At 44.9% G+C, this 24,211-nt stretch overlaps 1 pseudogene; it reads right to left on the bottom strand.

Annotated features, from left to right (window-relative positions):
• Positions 1–382: 382 nt before the first annotated feature.
• LOC141651952 (uncharacterized) lies at positions 383–13,306 on the bottom strand (annotated as a pseudogene).
• Positions 13,307–24,211: the final 10,905 nt, after the last annotated feature.

A 24,211-nucleotide genomic window follows, 5' to 3' on the forward strand; every position in this document is an offset into this window, starting at 1 on the left:
TACGAGAACATGAGGTAATTGTACGGTGTGAGTTAAATTGAAGTTCGGAGTATTTTGAGAAGACCATTAATAGTTCAGCGTATTCTTGTCAAATAATCCTATTATTTATCTATTATTTATAAATATATTATTTATCTATTATTGTAAATATCATTTTCCACATTATTTATCCTAATACTTTACGGAAAAAAATATTAAATGTTATAATTTTGAAAAGTGAGTAGACGATTTCATTAACAATTACAAAATTTTTTTTGAAAAACATGATTCGACATATAAAATACCGCATACATAATTAAAAAAAAAACATTAAATTAAAAAACATTAAATACTACGAAATTATAAAATGCATTAAAAGAAAATTCTAGTTACCAAAGTTTTCCTAAATATGCTCAATAAGATCATTTTTCAAAGCGTTATGAGTGGCATGATCACGAATCTCGCCATGAATTTCTACGAATCGTTCTTGCGTCGACTTTCTACGACGATGATATTCATACTGGTCATCAGTAGCTGAACTCGGATTATCTTCCTTAAATTTTTCGATGATGCTTTCATAGTTAAGATAAGTTTCTCGTTCATCTTCAACTATCATATTATGCATAATAATACAAGCCATGAGAACCTTCCCCATCATAACCGGATCCCAAAAAAGACAAGGGCGTTTGATAAACGCAAATCGAGCTTGTAGAACACCGAAATCACGCTCCACATCTTTTCGACAACTCTCTTGTCGAGCTGCAAATAACCGATGCTTTTGAATTTGAGGAGCATTAATTGATTTAACAAATGTTGCCCAACCCGGATATATATTGATGGGGCATATTCTGCACCCGCTGACCGAGTCAAAATATTGAGCAAGGTCAAAGATATCCACAGCAAATCAACGTATTAGACAGCCTAACCGACGCAGCCTGTCGGCCTGTCACTTGGGTCTCGGCTAGGCAACTAGCCAGCCGGGAGGCATATCCGCGTACTCACATCCAGTCCCCTCGGCATGGAGTCAACCAGGCCAGCCGGCCTGCCATGGGTCCCTCGGCCGAGGGTAGAACAGTCTTTCCACCTGCTCTGCCACTTGGCCACAACGTGACAAAAGGTGAAAGTCTATAAATACTCCACTTCTCTCATTGAGAAAAGGACCCGAAAAATAACCTAAACATCTCACAAATTGGTATAAACTCCCTTATCTCTCTACAATATACTTTGCCAAGTAACATACAACTTATCCCTTTTAAGTTTACTGACTTGAGCGTCGGAGTGAGTACGCTCGGTATCAAGCCGAGCCCTCAGTTTGTTCATCTTAAACAGGAAAGAGCGAAAGGAAGAGACAAGCAACGACATCATTCCACAAGCTTACGTGGTCACAAAACACTGCTCCGAAATAACACCCGGAACAATTGGCGCCGTCTGTGGGGAGACGGTACTAAAAGCTAGTCCCCTCCCTTAAAAAAAAAAAAACCATTCATAGAGCTAAGAAGATGTCAAAACAGCCAGAACTTGTGAGTGTAGAAACCGAATTCTACCAGGATGACACATTCCCTAATTCTGAGATCGGGCAGTCCCCCACCGGCCGAGTCATTGAGCCGGTGAAGTACGAGATGCCAAGAGAGCCAGAAACACCGCTGCCCACCGGCCAGGTCACTGTCATGGGACATGTGGTCGATGCAGCCAAACTGAAGCTATTCCTGGACCTGATGGGCGGTACGCCGGTCACCCCTGTCATGACGACGGTGACGGCAGCGCCTCCACTCGTGACCAGGGCCCACAAAGTAACTCCGAACAACTTGACCGGAGTAATACAAGGGGCTGGGCATGCAAGGACACCGGCGGAGCCCGTGTTGCCAGTGGCAGACCAAAGTCCTTCCCCCACTCGTGGGAGGACAGCGTCGCCGCGGCAACAACGAGGCCACCCCCGAAGAAATGAAGAAAGAAGTCCGACTCTCCAAAGTCGGATAACAAGAAGCCCTTCCCGCCACGGGGAGAGAAGCCGGACTAGGAATGCGAGGAGCCGATCGCCACGTGTCATTCGGCACGTGGTCAGACAGCCCCTCAATGCCTTTGTCCTCGAAGTCCCGGTGCCGACCAAACTGAAGCTGCCGCCCCTATCATACAAAGAGGATAGCGACCCAACCGACCACGCCGAGGCTTTCGAGTCGTAGATGTCGGTATGGGAGCAACCTGATGAGGTGTGGTGTCGAGTCTTCCCAACGACCCTCCATGGCATGTCTCAGAGTTGGTAGAAGGGGCTACCTAATGGCTCGGTGTACTGTTATGCCGATCTAAGGGACAATTTCATAGCCCAATACGCTTGCAACAAGCGAAGGGCCGTGGAGACATCGGATCTCCTGACTATCCGACAGGGGGAGGACGAGTCCCTCCGGAGCCGTCAAGAGATTCGACGCTAAGGTTCAGCAGATTCGTGAGCTGAACACCGAACTGGCGGCCTTCGCACTGATGAAAGGCATGCCGAAAGGCGAGTTCAAAAATGAGCTCATCAAGTGCGAGGACCTCAACCTAGACTCCGCCAGAAAGATGGCCGACCGAGCCATAAAGGTGAAGGACTATCACAAGACCTGGGCAGGCCACAGTGAAGATGGGCACCCAGAAAGGAGGAGCCGTCGGGACAACGTAGACGAAGGACGCCGTGACATGAATAGGTCACGGCCTGAGAGATTTAATAGGAAACAGAACTCGGCGGGCGCCGGGGGGCGTTCGGGACCATACACCTCGAAGCGGTAAAGCGGTCTCACCCCCCTGGTTAAATCATCGGCCGAAGTCTTTGCCCTAAGCAAGAACGAAGGGCAGAAATGGGCAAGGCCCCCCAAGGCGAGGGGGGATGGCGACCTTAGCCAGTTCTGCGACTACCACGGCCAACCCGACCATAAGACCGACAACTGTCGGCATCTGAGGAACGCCATCGAGGAGCTGATCCGAAAGGGGGCCCTCAGCAAGTATGTAGCTGGAGGCCCAGAAACAAGCTCCGACGGGGCGAATAGAAAATCAGTATTCCAGAGGATGGGAGTGATCCAGGTTGTAACCTGAAGAAACGAGAACGGTGGGTCAGCTAATGGGCACAAACGGCACCTGAATGAGCTATACCAAGTCATCAACTTTGTGCCCAAAACAGCGACCCCCGCTTCCACCGTCCCTGATATAACCATCGGAAAGAAGGACTACGAAGGAGTCATCGCCCCGCACAGCGACCCTCTCGTAGTCCACCTAGACATAGCCAACCACTTGGTCTAGAGGTGCCTGATTGACACAGGCGCCTACACAAACATCATGTTCAAGGAGTGCTTTCTCAATCTCGGTCTGAAGATTGAAAACCTGAGCCCCTGCACCAACCCGCTATACAGCTTCTCCGAGGCCGGCCTAGTACCCCTAGGGTCAATCGACTGCCGGTGATGTTTGGCAAGCGAGATGCGGCCAAAAATGTTTGGTCCGAGTTCGTGGTTATTGATGGTTCGTCCGCCTACAATGTCCTAATAGGCCGGGTCACTTTGAGCGAGGCCGATCTTTGTGATGTCCATCCGGCCCCGACATTGATGTATGTCTCGGACGGGGGAAGCGCAAAAGCTCGTCTCAAAGGACGAGAGAGACGAAATTGTCAATGTCAAGTATCCGCCGGAGGGTGCAACATGCAATCCCTCAAAGTGGCGAAAAATCGAGAAAGGGAAGGGCCCATCCTTACAACGGGAGGGTGATCCGATGAGCACCAACAACGTCAGCATGGTCGAAGGAGCCGGCACCGAGGAAGTGGAAATTGACCCGGGCGCACCGTAATCGTCGGTGTCGGCCTGGAGCCAAAATTCAGAGCCGATCTCCTAGACCTGCTGAAGAAGAACAAAGACGTCTTTGCGTACTCAGCCGCCGAGATGCCAGGCGTGAGCCGGGAGGTGATCGTTCACAAGCTGAACGTACTTTCCACCGCTCGCCCTGTCAGGCAGAATATGAGGAACTCCTCGGCCGAAAAGGATGAGGCCATCAAGGCCGAGGTAGATAAACTATTAGAGGCGGGCTTTATCATGCCTTGTACTTACCCTGAGTGGCTAGCAAATGTTGTAATGGTGAAGAAGTCATCAGGGGGGTGGAGGATGTGTGTTGATTTTACAAATCTTAATAAAGCATGCCCTAAAGATTGCTATCCCTTGCCTCGAATAGATAGTTTAATTGACGCAACGGCAGGCTACACTATGCTGAGCCTGCTAGACGCCTTCTCAGGATACCATCAGGTATTCATGGCCGAGGAAGACATGCCTAAGTGCGCATTCATCACCATACACGGCACATACATGTATAAAATGATGCCGTTCGGTTTGGAAAACGCTGGCGCAACTTACACTAGGCTGGTGGACAAAGTGTTTCAAGATAAAAAAGGACGAAACATCGAGGCTTACGTCGATGATGCTATTGTAAAAAGCAAGTCTGACAGCGAGCACTTGGCCGACTTGAGCGAAACATTTTGTTCACTAAGGAAATATAAGATGAAGCTTAACCCAATGAAATGCAACTTCGGTGTCCGGGCCGACAAGTTCCTCGGCGTGCTTATCAGCGCCAGGGGAATTGATGCCAATCCAGAGAAGATCAAAGCAATACTAGACCTGCCGGAGCCGGGGAATCGAAAAGAGGTTATGATGCTGACCGGGAGGATGGCGGCTCTCGCCCGCTTCATCTCTCGGTCGGACGACAAGAGCACCCCATTCTTTAAAGTGGTGAAGGGGAATAAAGACTTTTGCTGGGGGGAGGAACAGAGTGCGGCTTTCAAGCAACTGAAAGCCCACCTTCTAAAACTCCCGACCCTGTCCAGGCCGACGCTGGGGGAGACGCTATACCTATATCAAGCGGTTACCTCGGCCACGGTCAGTGCCGTAATTGTCAGAGAAGAAAATAAGCAGCAACGCTCAATCTACTTTATCAGCCATACACTGCTGCCCGCCGAAAGAAATTACCCACTGATTGAAAAAGCGGCCTTCGCCGTCGTCGTTGCCGCAAGGAAGTTAAAACCCTACTTCGACGCACATCCCGTGACGGTCTTAACCGACCAGCCATTGGAGAAAGCCTTAGAAAAATTCGAAAAATCAGGCAGACTTATCAAATGGGCAGTGGAGCTATCCGGCTTCGGCATTCAGTACAAGCCGAGGCCTTCGATAAAGGGGAAAGCACTCGCAGACTTCCTAGCCGAGTGCACATACGAAGAAGAATCACATCCCGGTGTGTGGGAAGTATACACCGACGGGTCCTCCACGGCAAACAGCTCAGGAGCCGGCATCCTTATCATCAGCCCTAACGGGGACGAGTTTGAGTACGCCTTGAAGTTTACCTTCTCGGCCTCAAATAACGAATCCGAATATGAGGCGGTGATAACTGGAGTCGAGTTAGCTACAGCTGCCGGGGCGGAGCATGTTGTGTTGAAGACAGATTCACTCTTAGTGGCTAATCAAATCAGAGGAGAGTATGAGACTCGAGACGATGGGATGATAAGGTATCTGGAGAGGGTAAAAGATGACACCTCAAAATTGAAATCTTTCCAGATACAGTGCATTCCCAGGTCTGAGAACAACCGAGCCGACGCTCTCTCAAAACTTGCCAGTTCAAGCATCAAGAATGTCATCGAACCGTCTTTGGTGGATATCGGGAATGCTAAAAGCATCACTGAGACCGTCGGCATGGTGGGCGACATCGAAGCCGAGACGACGTGGATGACTCCGATAATGAAATACAAACTGATAAATGAGTTGCCGGAGGACCGCAGTCTCTCGCAGAAGATAAGAAGGATCGCCGCAAGGTAATCAGTGTTCAAAGGAGAGTTATACAGAAGGTCTGTAATAAGGCCACTCTTGAAATGTGTCGGCCCAGCCGACGCGGAGCTAATACTGACAGAGATTCACGAAGGCATCTGTGGACATCACATGGGGGCAAGAACGCTAGCCCACAAAGCTCTCCGAGCCGGCTACTTCTGGCTCACCATGCTTGAGGATTCTAGAGCAAAGACCAAGAAGTGCAAGAATTGTCAGATGCATGCTCCGGTGATACATGCTCCTTTCCGAGACCTGCAACCAGTGCTTAGTCCCCTTCCATTTGCACAGTGAGGGATGGATTTACTAGGGCCATTTTCGACGGCCTCCGGAGGAAGAAAGTACCTAATTGTCGCCGTTGATTACTTCACCAAATGGGTCGAGGCTGTCGCGGTACCTGCCAAGACCCCGGCGGCCTTAAGAAAAGTGATTTGGGAGAACGTCATAATCGTTTTGGGCTACCCCAATTCATGGTATTTGCCCACGGCCGAGAGTTTTGGAGCGACATGGTGATGAATTGGTTGGAGGAGCTCGGAATCAAATTTGCATACTCCTCCGTCTGCCACCCTCAGAGCTACGGGCAGGCGGAAGCAGCTAATAAAACAATCCTGAACGGGATAAAAAAGAAGGTTGAAGATCTAAAGGGAAGGTGGGCTGATGAACTACCCGGCGTCCTGTGGTCCCTTAGAACCACGGAAAAAGAAGCAACGGGGTACAGTCCATTCCACCTTGTCTATGGGTCTGAGGCCGTCCTGCCAATTGAAGCAGCGGTGCCGACATTCAGAACGCAAACCTTTGACCCAGTCGAAAATGAGGAAGGCCTGAAAGCCTCCCTAGATCTGGTCGAAGAAAGTCGAGACACGGCACGACTAAACTTGGCAATATATCAAAACCGGATGAGAAGAGCATACAACCGTAGGGTCCACAAAAGAGACTTAAGAATAGGAGATCTAGTCCTAAGAAAGTCAGCCGCAACCAACAAAGGAAACATCCATGGTAAAATGACGGCCAACTGGGAAGGACCCTACAAAGTGGTTGAAGAAATGAGGCCGGGGACATACCGGCTGACAGACATGGAGGGTGTTCCTTTAATGAGCCACTGGAACACGGACAACTTAAGGAAATATTTTGTATAGCGGCGGAGGTGTCCGAGACCGTTGTGGGCATCCCAACGCATGATTATACCTTATGAAGAATAATCCAAGTTTTCCATCAAAATACTTGTCCCCTCCATAGTCATGCCAAAGTAGACGCCACGGCCAAAGCCGGGCAGTCACGCCAAATGCAGTTGATACTCGCGAAAGCGACCAACATGCTTAGGAACGTATAAGTACAGTTGAGACGCAAATCTAGCCGCCTCGGCCAACCGAAGGCCCGGCAGAGGAAGCGATCAATTTGTCTACAGATACGAACGCTGTCGAGCCGTAACCTCGTTTTACCTCGGCCCAAGCCGGGGGCGACGGGGACACAACGACCGATACGCTAACATGTTCACAACGGCGGTTGGGAAGCGCAAATCTGACCACCTCGGTTAAGACCGGGGGTGGTGGAGGAAGCGACCGACATGCCAACATGTTTAAACGTTTAAGTACAATTGAGATGCGCCTTCTAACTGCCTCGGCCAAGCCGGAAGTAAAAATGAAAAAGCACTCAATATGTTGAAACGTAAGAAGACAACTTAATGGAGGCAAAATAAACAAACTTTATTAAAATGTTTACAGGATGAGACAAAACAAAGTCGACGGCCGTCCCCATAGAGATAGCCTAAACACAACCTACCAAAGTTTAACAAAAACAAAAGGTACAACAAAAGGTTACAGACATAAGACTTGAAGCGCCAAAAGGATGGCAGGGAGGAAAGGCTCAATAGTTGGCCCCCGAATAGCTGAAGCTGTCAGAAGGGCCGGGTGAATCTGGTGACGACCGCCCGTCTCCCTATGCCTGTTTTTGCTCGCCACCAAGCCTTGATGAAGCAAGCATCACCAACAGTGGGCGGCCCAGAAGCTTCACCTGCCTTTGCTCTCTCAGCCTCCTCCCTAGCCTCCTTCACCTTTGCAGCATGGGCCACCTTGGCCTCAGCTTCCTGAGCAGCCTTCGCCGCCTCCGCCTTCTCCGCAACCGCCTTCTCCGCAGCATCGGCCTTCTCATCCAGAAGCCGGTCAAAATCTTGCCATGGGAAGGAGCCTTCAGGAACGAGCTTTTTAATTGCATCCCTGGTGGCCTCTTCAGCCTGGTCCCGGTACTGGGCACACATGTCAGGGATGATGACAGTTTGGAGCGTCTCAATGTCCTTCTCCCTCTGAGCATGGATGGCCTTTGTGTTCCTGTGCTCCTTCGCCTCGGTCAGATGTAGGGACTTCCATTTTTCCCTCTGCTCAACCATAGCATCGTAACCGCCCTGAAGCTTCTCTCTCTCTCCTCCCGCAGCTTAGCGGCATCAGCCAACGCAGCCTCAACCTTGGCTCTCTCGGCTAGGACCCGCTTCTCAGCTTCCTCCTTAAGCTTTCGCTGAGTGAGGAAGTTCTCCATGGTGGCGTCGAAGTCCTTCTTCGCCTTCTCGGCCTCTTGCTTGGAATCAGCAAGCTCAAGTCTAAGCCGTTCGAGCGCAGGAGCTGCCTCAGCCATGAGCTTTTCTTGCTCCATAATGTGAGCGCCGGCTATGTCAGTCCACTTCGCCAACCTCTTGGACAACCTTGCACCCTCCGCCGCAATCTGAGCGGAGGAAACCTTCAGGGATGAGGAGTCGACGGTGACATTTTGATTGCCCGTCTGCACTGGCCGCTTCTCCAATTGCCGTTCAGTGGGACCGGCAGCCGGCGGCGGTTGATCTACAAAAAATTCAGACAAGGCATCCATGTCAACATTCATTGACATATCAGAGAGCCTGTCATCAGGAATGCCTAAAGAGCCCGCTAAATCCGAGCCCTGGGTTAGATCCGTACCGGTCCTGGCCTTCTTAGACAGAGGGTCGACTGGCCCCATTTCTTTCCGAGCCTCGGTAACAGCAGCGGCGGCAGACTCGGCCTCTTTTCTCTTATTTGAAGGAGGAGGACCCTCCGCAACAGTGACCTCCTCTTCAACATCGATGACCACCTGCTCCTTTTGGACTACGGGGATTGCAGATGGAGCTGTGGTTGACGCCGTTGCCACCGTAAACGTTGTCTTTGGTTTCCGGCGCGGCACGTTACCGGCAATCTGCGCCTGAGCCGCCGTCACATCCAGTGCCTTCAACTGCTGCTCCATAAGTTCGTGAGGAGCCGGTCTGCGATCACGTGGCAAGGCCTTAGGATGCAGCACAACAACTCTCCCGTTCTCGTCAAGTCCCAACCCTCGGAGGACGGAGGCGGGCGATTCCGGCCAAATCGGTGCAAAAGAAGCAAAGCAGGAGTTAAGCAAAAGAAATAAACCAAGATTCAAAATACAAAAACATAAAAAGCAAAGATGGGCCTCACACCGACCCCACTCACCCTGGCTGAGGGCCGGTATGAGGCCGACGTGGCAGAGCAGCTCATCCTGAAGAACGATCTGCGTCGGGGGCATCCATCCCTTCGGCGTACCATCCTTCTCAGCCTCAAACAGCCTCATTGCCCGCTTTTCGTCCTCATTAAGATAGACCCTGCTGGCGTCCATCTTAAGCTTATTCCGGGGGACATATTTGTCATGCTCCCCCTGATTTTCACACCGCAAATTGACGCGGCTCTGAAAGGACCGGGGCAGCGGATAGTCCTCCGGAACCTCGACGTATACCCACCGCCCCTTCCAGTCCTTGCAAGATGTCAACTTCGAAACGGTAACATAACCCGCCTCGCCTCAGATCTTTGTACCACCCCGTGCCACCGAGGGTAAACTGCCGAAGATGATGAAGCCGGCGGAACAGGTTAACCGTTGGGACCTCCCCCTTAAAAAGACAAAGCCACACGAAGCCGATAATCGTCCTGATGGCCAACGGATGCAGTTGTGCCACGGCGACGTTCATAGCCTTAATTATGGCAGCAACGTGTACATTAAGAGGAAACCGGAGCCCATACTCCAGGTGTCTGATGTACACGCCGATACAGCCGTCAGGAGGACAACAGACCGCCTGACCATCCTCAGGGATGACAATTTTATACCCCCTGCCGAAGGAGTAATGGTCTTTAAAAAGATCAGGACCGGAACAACTAGCGAACTTATTCGTCCAAGCACGATCAGGACTGATCGAACAGGCGTCGCCGTGATCCAAGAGATGCGGACTCTCCGAATCAGATTGAGTCGCCTCATCATCATCATCATCATCATCAAAACCCTCCAAAAATTTTGGATCAATCTCAGGAGAAGGCGACTTAGGACCCCCAAACCCTATCGGCGTGACAACCAGTGGCTCCTCTTCATAAGGATGCGACGGTTCGCCCCCCGGCGCAGAGGTACTGGGTTGAGCATCCGCATAAGACATAGTGACAACAATTACTTAACAAATAAAAGAGTTGGGAAAAAATTTGTTTGTTTACCTTGGAAGAAAGTGTTACGCCGAGTAACGCTTTGAAGACTAGAGAGAAGTTTCTTCGAGAAAATAACTAGAGAGAAGAAATTTTTTTGAGAAAATGAAATTTGTGCGGAAAATTGAGGGGCACACTGCTCTATTTATAGAGCAAAGCCCATGAAGCGGACCAATCAGGGCAAAGCCCATGAAACGTCCACCAATCAATGCCAAGCCACGTGTCGAGCATGCAGCCACGGAATGTCAATCGACACACAGTAACCACTCTTCTTTGACACGCTTCCTGGTATCTACTTGCCAACGGCCAGCTGATCAACCAAGCTTGGCAGCACCGGCCGGGGGCAATCAAAAGCACACGGCACTCTCAACCTTGGTCTCGGCCAGCGCCACTTTCTTTTCCACATAGGATGTCCATTACACATCCATGTGGGGGGGGGGGGATATGGTACGGCCTGAACAGAACCAAGCCGAGGAAGAAGAAGCCGGGGAAGAATTGATGGGGCATATTCTGCACCCGCTGACCGAGTCAAAATATTGAGCAAGGTCAAAGATATCCACAGCAAATCAACGTATTAGACAGCCTAACCGACGCAGTCTGTCGGCCTGTCACTTGGGTCTCGGCTAGGCAACTAGCCAGCCGGGAGGCATATCCGCGTACTCACATCCAGTCCCCTCGGCATGGAGTCAACCAGGCCAGCCGGCCTGCCATGGGTCCCTCGGCCGAGGGTAGAACAGTCTTTCCACCTGCTCTGCCACTTGGCCACTACGTGACAAAAGGTGAAAGTCTATAAATACTCCACTTCTCTCATTGAGAAAAGGACCCGAAAAATAACCTAAACATCTCACAAATTGGTATAAACTCCCTTATCTCTCTACAATATACTTTGCCAAGTAACATACAACTTATCCCTTTTAAGTTTACTGACTTGAGCGTCGGAGTGAGTACGCTCGGTACCAAGCCGAGCCCTCAGTTTGTTCATCTTAAACAGGAAAGAGCGAAAGGAAGAGACAAGCAACAACATCATTCCACAAGCTTACGTGGTCACAAAACACTGCTCCGAAATTACACCCGGAACATATATCATCAGCAAGATAATATCCCATATTATACTCTGTACCATTAACCGTGAAATTAACAGCTGGCGCAGATTTTTCTAACAATTCATTAAATCATGGAGAACGTTGAAGAACGTTAATATCATTGAGCGAACCTGGTGTACTGAAGAAAGCATGCCATATCCATAAATCATACGATGCGACAACTTCCAAAACAATTGTTGGCTTCCCACTTCTCCCACCATATTATCCCGCCAATGCTGTTGGACAGTTTTTCCACTCCCAATGCATGCAATCAATGCTACCCAACATACCAGGAAATCCACGTACCTGACCCATATGGAGTAATCTAGCTAAGTCGTCAGGATTTGGTCTACGTAGATACTCGTTCCCAAAGTTGAGTATCACACCTTCTACGAACGATTTGAGAGAATCCCTCATAGCTGTATCGCTCATACGCAAATATTCATCTAATGAATCAGTTGACGTACCATATGCTAAAACTCTTATAGCAGCTGTGCATCTCTATAATGGTGAGAAACTAGGCCTCCCATTACCACCTTGTCTTTGTTGGAAAACACGATCACTGGATGATAGAGCATCAACTAATCGCATGAATACATGCTTGCGCATGCGAAATCTGCGGCGAAATAGCTCAGGTGGATAGACTGGGTTCATAAAGTAGTCGTTGTACAACTGGTTGTGACCTTCTTCGCGATTCCTCTCGATGTTTCTCCGAGGACGTCTTGCGGAAGGAGTTGTTTGACGTACTCTTCTATTGACGTATTCATAAATACGTTGGGTTATAAGGTTTTGTATAGACTCAGATCGCTCATCGGCTTCGGCTTCCCATTCTTCATCGGAAAGCCTATTTCTATCTTCAATCTCTATCTTCAATATCTTCAATCGTCTTCATATCGCTCATCGTCTTCATCTTCAATCATCTAATAAACCATCTTCATATCGCTCATCGCTCAATCGTCTTCATCTTCAATCATCTCCAAACACGATCTCCATCTATACACGATTAATCTCCACAGACGATCTATACACGATTATCTTCAATCATCTAATAAACCATCATCTTCTATACACGATTAATCATCTTCAATCGTCTCCAAACAGAGATGATGGACACGATATAAACATTCTTTTGCCCAATATGTCGCGTACTCCAGATTAATAAGATTAATTTGTGCTGGTATGGACACGATCTATACACGATTGAGGTTTTCAAAGCCGGAAAAGCTGGTATGAACACCATCTGCTAGAACTCGTTTAAAATTTAATAAACTGCTGCTTTTGTGTTGTTAAGACTAATAAGATTAATTTGTTTCATTGTTTGTTCATCCGTAGATTAATTGTTCATCTCGTTTAAAATTTTATTGTTTCATTGTTTGTTCATATCATTTCTTTGTGCATTGTTAAGATTAATTTGTTCATCTCGTTTGTTTGTTCATCCGTAGATTAAATCCGAAGATTTTGTTCTTGTTTGCGATTACATCCGTAGCTCACATAACACCGAAGATTCATGATTAAACATAGCATTAAAAACTTAAATTAAAACAGAAATAATTACTTAAAGTTGGGACATATATTTGTCGATTAGCTTATCCTTCATTTCTTGATCTTTTGTGCTTAAATTTTGTTGCGAGAGCATTGTGTTTAGCCAAATCATCTCGTTTTCAGTTTTCCGGCCTTGAATTAGGAGTCTTTCGATTTTAAAATCTGCAGCCATTCTTTTTTGTCGAAACCCAACTTGCTCTTTCGTTGATAGTCTATTTCCTTCCATAACTGATATATCACCCGGAGTAAACACTGAGTCGGACTCGGCCATAGGAGCTTTACCCTGCCTTTTCTTCTTCGCTGCCTCCCTTCTTTTGGGTCGTTCGTAACCCTCGACATTTAAACTAGATGGGGTTCGAACATTAAAACTAGACGGCGTAGGGATATTGACGCTTGATGGGCTAGAATCCATTTCCGCCCTTGACCGTTTTGAACCCGACCAACTAATGTTCTCACTTGCATCAGTTAGATTTTTTTGTAAACTCTATTTTGCATGCTTACTCGTGATTTTATCGTAAACATGAAACTCAACAAATTCTTTATTATTGTTCTCATTACGAAACAATTTTTGAGCTAATTGTATGTCGTCTTCTATGTTAGTACCGCTTGCCGGTAGACGATTAACAACTTTAGAATAGCACCCAACCCATTTGTTTACTAGGAAATTGAGTCGTTTATAACGATTTCTCTTTCCCTCAAGGCTCCTAATGCCAATTTCAGCATCATTTTGATTTTCCTTACGAGTTTGTTCATATAATTCGTAAACCGAATTCCACATTGTGATATATTTTTGGTTTTTGCCCAATACCGAGTCGGTGCTACTTAAAATCCAAGCGGACATAAGAGCTTCATCCTCTTTATCGGTCCAATTTTTTCCGTCATTTTTTAAATTGATGTGATTTTTTTTGGATGGTGGTTTTTGGGATTTAGTAGCACAATAAAGAGGGGTTTCCGCTACAAAGTCGTTTGTCGGGAGTCGAGACAACAACATTGGATTTCCAAAAATATCAAGTTTTTGACTTGATTGGGTACCCGATAATAATTCGGTAAAAGTTGGAGTACTTTGATTTAAATCGAAAGTTGAATTATTTGGAGATAAATGATCATAGGTGCCATAATTTGAAATATCATATTCGTTTAAATCCATTACTTTTTGGAAAATTAGATATATGTAAATGTTTTTTTTGTTTTTTTTTTTTTTACTGTAAAAGTAATTTTTTTGTGGGTAGAAGATAATAAAATTTGACTGAATGTTGTCCTCTTTTTATAAGATTTTTTTTTTATTTAAAAAAATAATAAGTTATAATTTGTGTTTAATTTTATTGTTGGTAGGTGGTTGTTGAAATTGGAGTGAATGAAGGGAGTTGAATTACTGCAAGAGTGAAAGCAGGAGTAGACAACTGAAGTTGCTGCTGTACGTTTTTTTTTTTTTTTTTTGCAAGCATACGATACCTTCCAACGAGCAACAACTCATATCCTCGGCGAGTCCTAAGAAGTTTCTAACTCCCCAGCGAGTGCCGATTTTCAAATGGATCTCACATAGGTCTTTCAAAGATCCTCACAACATCATTCATGATCCCGACGCAGCGCTCTCCCTAAATGGTTTTCCAGAGAGCCTTGCTGAGATGATTTATCCCCACGGAGTTCATTGAGGGCCCAGCATGTTAGAGTTCGTCGCTCCCTAGCCGAACCTATCAACGTCAACCTGGTTGGAAGTCATTACCAAACAATATCTCAAAATAAGCCCGATGTTCCGGACTATTTCCCGCAGTTGATCTTCCGACCATCGATGGCTGGCGAGCCTCAAAACGCACCGTCAACATAGCTGGCGAGCCTTTGCACGCACATAAGAAGCAATTCAAGGACATATCCCGAAGATGCCTTGGGTACGACTCTTATTCATAAGTTGGCGAGCCTTTGTATGCAAACAAGGTACAATTCAAGGACATATCCCGAAGATGCCTCGGGTACGACTCCTTTTCACAAGCTGGCGAGCCTTTGTCCGCAAACAAGGTACAACTCAAGGACGTATCCCGAAGATGCCTCGGGTATGACTCCTTATCACAGCTGGCGAGCCTTTGCACGCACACAAGATACGACTCAAGGACATATAAAAAAGATGACTCATGTATGACTCCTTCCTATGGCTGGCGAGCCTCAAAATGCACCGCCTTCAACACCGGCTGGCGAGCCTTTGCGCGCAAAAGATTCAAGGACGTATCCCGAAGATGCCTCAGGTATGACTCCTTCTTATGGCTGGCGAGCCTTTATACGTAGTGTAATGGACTTTAAACGACCCGCGTCGGAAGTCGACAGACTCTAAAATGTTCCCGACGGCAGGTCCTTGACTCGAATCCCCGAGTCGCCTTGGCGTCGCCCTTCCCGACGGCGGGTCCTTGGCTCAAACCTTTTTGAGTCGCCTCGATGTCGCAATGGTTTTCAGGTTGTAATATTCGATTGACCTGGAGATCATACTTTGACTTTCGCCCTGTCCAAGCTTCAGTCAAAGTGGGGGCTCTGTAGATACCCAGTATCTGCACCTTCCAAAAACCACCCGATGATGATCGGACTATAACGTGTTTTTGATATGCGTGCGTGGATTGGCTATACATGAGACGGTTTGATGCACTACTCGGATATGAAAAATGATTTCAAAAGTTTTCTAACTTCATTTGCATTAAAATAACACTATTTAGAGTTAAAACCGTCTTCGGACCCAAAACCGACTCAGAAACCCGCAACTCAAGTCAACCCAAATCTCGAATGTAAAAAATAATGCCATGAATATTTTCATCATGTCATTTCCATTAAAATGACCCTAATTAGAGTCAAAACCGACACCGGGCCAAAAACCGACTCGAAATTCAAATCCCGACTCACACGGGTCAGACCCGAGTCAAAGATACAAAATACTTACCACAAATATCACCCAAGAGGAAGCTTACACGGCTAAGAAAACCTCAAAGACCTCAAATCACAACCAACAAAACATTGGTTAGAACAAATGCAAAATTCAAGTTTGCGAAAGGGACAATACACCCATTTGTATCTCAAGGTAGCTCGCGCCTCTTTAGGTATGCCCTTGGCCAGCAAGCAAACTTAACCGACTTGCTACCACCCCCATTTCTCTATAAATACCAACCTTCACACACCATAATATTCACGCGAGCGTCCGCCCCCTCACATCTCCCTTAAACTTCTATTGTAACACCCCCTCATACCAAGGTACCTTGCCAAGGACTACCCTAGCATGAAAGGCTGTTACCATCTCGGTTTCCCGAGGTTAGTATATCAAAGTTACAAATTCCAAACAACATTTATTAAAGTATAAAAGTTAAAGATTACATTATCTCAGACCAACTCAAAATAAACGTACAATGTCTCAATACAAATGAAATCCAAGACATCTAAACTCATAACAACGGAAGCTAGACTTGACGTGATGACTCCCCATGACTGTCCCATAGCTAAACATCTGCATTACCTGTCACAATCTGCTCACCATCCCCGAATGGATCACCGCAGGTTTTACAAAACAACAACACGGGGTCAGTTCTACTCAATCAATATAAGACAACAACAAGACAACCAGCTGACCATCGATCTCACACAGTAATCGACTACACACCGAAGTGTGTAGCCCCGCTGCATTACCCATCGCAACAGGTAATCCTCGCCGCCAGTGGGTGACCGCAGCCCATCCCCACCTAGTCCAGCTCATCAACGAGCGACTAACAATCCCTGTCCCTTAATGTGCACATCCCCTCCCGTGGCGGGTTCCACGGAGGGCGAACTAGGGTGTGAAGCCACTCCCGCAAGTGACTCCACCACAATCACAATCACATGACATCACAGCCATCTCAATCCCCTCACACCAACATCGTCACAACAATCTCCATACTCCGATGATCAACAGATAACAATAATCACAACAAACATGTCTTACAAAGAACAGTAAACTGAGTAGGGAAACCCTACCTTTTCGCAATCCGCTTGCGCTGCAATCAACCATACAAATGCATAACAAATACCACATCGTCACCTACAACAACAATCACATAGTTCCAATCACTAACTGCAAAACCCCATTTCCCCCAATTCATGATTAAAGGCAAACCCTAGAATTAAACACCAACAATCATGGGAATAAAGACTTACCAACGAAAGGATGAATGATTGAATGCGATTGCTAAGATTGTCCATACATACACAAAGGAGAGATTGGGAGTGATTAGAGCGTCGTACGTTTGATTAGATTTTGTAAAATGATGTTTTAGAAACTGTTTATCGAATAAATAACCCCTAACTACTCCCGCATCAAACCATTTGAAATAACACTCGACGAACCGGATACTCGGTCGAGTATAGAGCATACTCGGCCGAGTATCCTCTACTCGGTCGAGTATTCATCATACTCGGCCGAGTATTCCTCGGCAGAAGCCAAACATAACATGCACTTAGCACTACTCGGCCGAGTAGGCTCTACTCGGTCGAGTACTTAGCTTAATAAAATCCGTAGTATTACATCTATACTCGACTTCCTAAGTCACAAAATCGACACCTGTTTACGACCTACCGATCGTAAACACAAGCCTTACACATATTGTTTGGTACCGTCGCCGTGCATTCGACCGACCCATTCGACCAACTCAACTCATCAATCAACATATTTTAATTAACATATTTTCAAAACAAAATCCTTGTTTAAGGCACCTTTTTATTAAACTTCTTTGATCGCGATTAGTCACAACGAGAAAACCGTCTCTAAAGTTGTCTACTTCGCAAACATTAATACATGTAAGTTTGAGGGTGTAAATATCTCATTTATTTCATGTCTTTACTGTTTTCATAACTTTATAAACATGAACAATGCATAACACGGTTCAAACATAGGTTTGACGAGCCAAAACCGAGTTTTAGCCCGAGACAGAAGCCCTTTGCTATGCAAAGAGGCTCGCGCCTCTTATGGGTTATCGGATCAAACTCATCCGTGTTTGTTCTCGTCTTTCCTCTTTATTTCATTTCTTATTTGCAATCGGTTTTTACCATTTCAAATGTTTCAAATCATTTTTATGACAAACTTTTTAGCCATAAATTATAATCACCCTTGGTTCCATATACCATGATGGTTTAATCCGTGACTCGGTGATATTAATTGGATAATTACATTTTAAAGGAAATCCTTTTCTTTTATTTACCATTTTAATTCATTTTTATGATAAACATATTTTGACCATTACAAAAATCATCCTTGGTTCTTTATACCATGACGGTTTATTCCGTGACTCGATGATATTATTGGTTAATTACAAATTAATGGGTATTTTAACACCCTTTTCTTTTATTTAGCATTTTTCTCATTTGTTTACATTTGTAAACATATTAGTCATAATTCATAATCATCCTTGGTTCTTTATACCATGTCGGTTTAATCCGAGTACGATGACAAACTTGACTAATTACAAAGAAATGAACTTAACATGATTAGTTCAAATCAAACATTTTACGTTTTTATTTGTAAACTATACTTTTCAAATATGCAAATCCGACAACGAATATTACTAATATTATAGTAATTATTCCGAGTCATGCAAATCATACTTGCAAATCATTTATTCACAAATACGGTTTTAAACAACCATTTTAACAACCAGGAGGCACCTCTTGGTTCGCCTCATGGCTCGCACCCCAAGAGGCCGTCTGTTTCCATCTTTCAAAACCAGGGCAGAGCCCCTTCCCTCGCTAGGGATGTCAATTTCACCCGCATCCATCAAAACCCGATCCACCCGATCCTAAAAGATGGATGAAAACCCGATTTAAATGGATGGTGGATGGATGACGGATGAAACGGATGTGGATGACGGATGGGTTGGATGAAGAAATTCCACCCGCCATCCATCCATCACCCGATTTTATTATTTTTTATTTAATTTTTTTTTACATATAACACATTATTAAGATATAAAATATTTAAATTTTCATATTTTTCTACTCTCAATATAAATATTTTGTAAGCCTACCCACTAGAAAGTTAAACTAAATTAATTATCTAACTTTATTTTTGTAGAGAAAAAAAAATCATCATTTTTTTAAACTTGAAATTATAAATGCACAACACCCGTTTATCACCCGATCCACCCGTTTCATCCATGGATGATGGATGGATGGATGACGGATGACATGTTTCACGGATGACGGACGGGTTGGATGAGATTTTAAAAAGACGGATGGATGACGGATGAGGCTTCCCCCGACCCGAACCCGATCCATTGACATCCCTATCCCTCGCCAATAGGCTCACGCCCCAATGGAGCTGCCTGGCACTATTCTGTCTCGTTTTTAGCATTTGTCTAGGACGATCCCGATTACGGTTAATCCGAATACATGACGGATCAGATTGACAAGCTTACGTTTTTACACTTTGTCATTTGACATCCTTTTTCAAATAAATGGATCGTGTTAAGCATCATAACCCGAATTTGGTAAATGGATGTTTAATTTCCGTTTTCACATGCAAATCAATCTAAATCCAACTTGACATCTTATACTTGATATTTGGATTAACAAACCGACTTATAAATCTCACATGTTAGGTTAAACTTTTGGATGCGCATTCATGCATTTTAACCGTTCTATCAACTTTTACACTTAAACAACCACGATCGATCAGTAGAGGTTGCTAACGCGGGCGAGATTGGGTGTCCGATTAAAGGGCTTCCCAATACGTACCCTCACCCCTTACTCAGAACCTTTGGATAGTGGATGGCCTTATCCAGGGCGTACGAGAGTCATTTTAGGCATAGAATGCTAAAAGGGGGACGAGTCCTTATCTTTAGTACCTATGTCAAGCACCGCTTTTTGCCTTGATTGACCTAGGTATAATGTGGATTTTGAACAGGTTCCAGGCATCCCACAAATGCTTGGTGGCGACTCCGAACATCTCTACATCGTTTCGCGGCCCTTGCCGAGACGATACCGACCGATCTAAAGCGATCCGGTCGAAAGCATTTCAACGCCGCCGAGCGTGGCTTTCAAAGAGACCTCTGCATGTCCACAGATTGGCTTGGCGTGCAGGTGGCCCGTGACCGCAGACCGGTAGGCGGCCTAAATCCGCAGACCGAGACGTGACCCATGTCCACAAGAGGCTACGTGGCTTGCATGAACAGTGTCTTGTGACGGAATTTCCGTCGCAGGACCAACTTTTATGACGGAATCCTGCGACGCCTTTATCCGTCGCAGAAATTCATTTGCTACGGAATTTCCGTCGCAAAGTTTTATTTTGCGAAGATTATACGTGACGGGCTAATTCCGTCGCATATCCGTCGCAAATACTATATTTGCGATGATATTTCGTTATTTGCGACGGATTTATCCGTCGCTATGGAACCTTTTCTTTGTAGTGGAACATCGTCGCTTTTCGGACCCGCTAAATAGTGGCCCAGTTTTTCGTCGGATGAGAATGTCGTCGCTTTTCGAACCTGTCTTTGCCTTACAACCCAAGACTAAACCTTGGGCTCTGATACCATGTTAGAACATGCAAACGGGTCGGGCCGCACCCAAATGGAGGAGAGGCGTACCACTTGACAACACAAGAGAGGTTCCAATCTAAAATCAATTGGCTATAGGAGGAGTAGCCCTCTTGGTAATAAACTAGCCCAATCTCTCTTTCTCCAACAATGTGGGACAACCTCACATGTGGGTTTATATATTCCAACACGCCTCCTCACAGGTGATGTCCCATCGAAGCCCAGGGCGAAACCATGAGAGCGCACCGGTGTGGGAATTAACGAATCCTCAAAGAGACCCTCCACCGGTGGCATCTTTTAAGCCCAGTTTAGTTTAATTTCTAGCTTAATTTCAACTTACTTTAGTTTCGCTCAGTTTCATTCACTTGTGCTCTATTTAGCTCGATTTAGTTCATTACAGTATAGTTTAACTCGATTTAGTTCAGTTCAACACCATTCCACCAAAAAGAAACAGAGCTTAAACTTAAGACGAATATGCTCGTTTAAGGGGAGACCCATTTAATTTATTTTCGCAATCAACTTAGGGAAAAATGAGATAGGGAAAATGCACGCGGTGCCCTTGAGGTTTGAAATTTTGCCCGATATACCCAATTTTTTTATCCGGAAAACTTTAAGAGGCCATAACTTGTATTTTTGAGTTCAGAAAGTGATAATTTTTTTTTTCAAATTGATCATCTTTCCGAGAGCTACGATTTGAAAAAAAAAATTGTCGTATTTGGATCCTCTGGCTATGAGTTTTTGTATGTCAAAGTTTTTTTGATCGAACAAACTTTCTGAACTCAAAAATACAAGTTATGGTCTCTTAAAGTTTTCCGGACCAAAAATTTGGGTATTTCGGACAAAATCTCAAACCTCAAAGGATTATCCGAATGAGATAAATATAGAAAGGATAGGATCACATGTGTATTACTTTATCTGAAAAGTCTTACGTGAATGTCGTATCTTCTCTCAATGAATAAACAGACAGCCACAGACTAGCTACCTAGATGCCCTTATAGACTGACTACACAAACTAATTGAATGCATAGATTTAGGGGTTTGACTATGAAAGCGTCTTGCTTGTGACGGGCTTAGCTGAAAACCTCTCATAAAAAGGGAGAGGGGATAAGGTGGGGCACCCCCATATACTTCCTCACTCACCTCTCATGAGTATTTTGTTTGAGGAAATGGTATCCGTCACAAGCTTGTGACGGATATCGCCGTCTTCAACGAGATTTTGTGCATCTATATATCCACCCTCAGCGTTGGATACTTTATTGTTTGCGACGTGCGAGTACGCGGACAACTATCGTCGACTCGTCGTAACTTAGATCTGAATTGTAAAGCCTTAGAATTTTATGATACGTAATGTCGTAGTTCATTTTTATTTTAGATAAGATGAAGTGAATTTGCCAAAAAAAAAATGAAGTGAAAAGACTAGATTATACATTAGATTATACTTCCTCCATTCAACTCTACTCTACCTATTTCACTTTTGTACACTATTCACAATTGTGTATTTAATTTCGATTTTCTCTCGATACGTAAGTGGAAATATATTCATGTGGGATCTTGTTTGATTCGTCTTTACGAGTACATTAAAAATATCTAACTTTTATAATTTTTGCAAATACGTAGCTAACGATATTTAGCGCGTAAAACACGCGTTGGCAAACGTGAAAAAGGAAAGTGGTAGAGTGGAGTTGAATGGAGGAAGTACATATAGCATGAAAAGTAAGGGGTTATTTAGTTCAAAGTTTCAAACGGAAAAATGAACAAGATTATTCTTCTCCTACCCTCGATCACCTTCCAAGCCAACCCTAGCGCCAACGTAGAGCCTACCCTTCCACACTCACTCAATCATCTTCATCACCTCTCTAATTTTCTCATCCCTGAATTCATACTTTATAGACCATTCCGAACAGTTTACCTATCAACCTCAACAAATACCTGAAAACCACTAACTAAGCATATAGTTTGTATAAGTGATCATTAATATTAATGTTGTTCCGGGTGTAATTCCAGAGCAGTTATTTGTACCACCCGTGCTTGTAGAATGACGTCTTTTGTTAACTCCTCCTTGCGGTCTCCTGAAACAATGAGCAAACTGAGGGCTCGGCTTTCGGCCGAGCGAACTCACTCCGACGCTCAAGTCAGTAAACTTAGAAAGATAAGTTGTGGTTACTTGGTGAAGTATATATATTGTAGAGAGATAAGGAAGAAATTACCAGATGAATAGTGATTCTTAGGTTAAATTGTGGATCCTTTACTCAATGAGAGTAGAGGAGTATTTATAGACTTTCACCTTTTGTCACGTAGTGGCCAAGTGGCCAAGTGGCTAGCAGGTGGAAAGACTGATCTACCCCTCGGCCGAGGGACCTATGGCAGGCCGGCGGGCCCTGTTGACTCACCGCCGAGGGGTCTTGGATATGAGTTCGCGGATGTGTGCCCGGCCGATCGATTGCCCCGGCCGGGACCCATCTGACAGGCCGATAGGCCTCGTCGGTTAGGCTGCCTAAGCCGTTGACTTGCTGTGGATATCTTTGACCTTGCTCAATATGTTGACTGGTCAGCGGGTGCAGAATATGCCCCATCAAATGTATATAATATTAAGGGATATTCTACATGGTACCCCTCAATTTTTCTATTTTCTACATGGTACCCCTATACTTTTTAAAACATACATGGTACCCCTAAGACCATCTCCAAGCAAAAGGTCGACTTAATCGGGTCAATCGGATTTTTTTCTCTTAATCACATCTTATTAATCTTGACCCACTTTCACCCTCGCAAGCAGAAGGTCACGACCTAGGTCACCAACCCAATCATTTTTCCACTTTCCAACATTTCCAACATTTCCAATCATTTACCATATTCAATACCCAACCAAAACCTTTCTCTTACTTCCACTTTATTTAGTTTTTTTTTTTTAAATGTTGTAACCAATAAAATTGTGACACATAGAGGGTCAATTGGTGGGTCAATTTACTCTACCTTAGGTCACAAATTGACCTTCTCTACCTTGGGTCATCCTAATCCTCCTCTTAATTTGTAATTAACTTGACCCAAGCAAGGTCATGACCTACCAATTGACCTTGCTTGGGGATGGTCTAATTGTTGTCATTATCACTAAATGTACCCCTAAACTTTATTTTCCATCAATTAAACTCAGTTTTAGGCGTTAGGTAATGACTTGGACGCGTAACCAATTAAGCTTGTCATTTATCATCCCATTACATAAGGACTCTATTAGGCTCAATATCCATCTTTGGACGTCATAATTTGGCAAAGAATCAATAAATTTTCCGTCAAATATTTTTAGCCCATATATATCAATAAATATTAGGATCGGTAATGACTTGGACGCGTAACAAACTTGTCATTTATTATCCCATGACATAAGGACTCTATTAGGCTCAAGATCTATCTCGATCCTAATATTTATTGATATATATGGGCTAAAAAAATTTGACGAAAAATTTATTGATTCCTTGCCAAATTATCACGTCCAAAGATGGATATTGAGCCTAATAGAGTCCTTATGTCATGGGATGATAAATGATAAGCTTGGTTACGCGTCCAAGTAATCACTTAACGCCTAAAACTGAGTTTAATTGAAGGATCGGAAAATAAAGTTTAGGGGTACACTTAGTGATAATGACAACAATTAGGGGTACCATGTATGTTCTAAAAAGTGTAGAGGTATTATGTAGAAAGTCGAAAAATTGAAGAGTACCATGTAAAATATTCCTATTTAAATGTGCTTTCTTACTAGCAAGTCCAAATCATTTTGGCCCACTTTAGATAATTTT

The sequence above is a fragment of the Silene latifolia genome, chromosome 4, assembly GCF_048544455.1.
Source record: "Silene latifolia isolate original U9 population chromosome 4, ASM4854445v1, whole genome shotgun sequence".
NCBI lineage: Eukaryota > Viridiplantae > Streptophyta > Magnoliopsida > Caryophyllales > Caryophyllaceae > Silene > Silene latifolia.